Below are 317 nucleotides of genomic sequence, written 5' to 3'. Positions count from 1 at the left end.
GTCACGTGACTGTTTCTGCTCAGCAGCAGGTGTGAAGGCAGGTGGGCTTGCCGTCACACTCACTGAGGTAGCTCCCAGCAATATGGGCGGGGCCAGCCACCCGTCTGCTCAGCAGAGCCGTGCACAAGTCCCTCTCCATCGGCGGGAATCAGGCTTGACTGTGTTTCAGGACCTCCTGGGGGCCTATGACCAGGCAGCCGCTGGCTCTGGTTTGGTGGGCCCGGGTCTCCCCGGTGATGTTGAAGTTAAGCCCCGGGCAAGGAATTCTCACGCTAGCAACCAAAGCCAGAGCACCCACATGCACCCCTGAACCCCAC

Source organism: Talpa occidentalis, unplaced genomic scaffold (assembly GCF_014898055.3).
Source record: "Talpa occidentalis isolate TD23 unplaced genomic scaffold, MPIMG_talOcc4v2.1 talOcc4.9, whole genome shotgun sequence".
Taxonomy (NCBI): domain Eukaryota; kingdom Metazoa; phylum Chordata; class Mammalia; order Eulipotyphla; family Talpidae; genus Talpa; species Talpa occidentalis.
The sequence above is the reverse complement of the archived record's forward strand: the minus strand, read 5'-3'. Positions refer to the sequence as shown.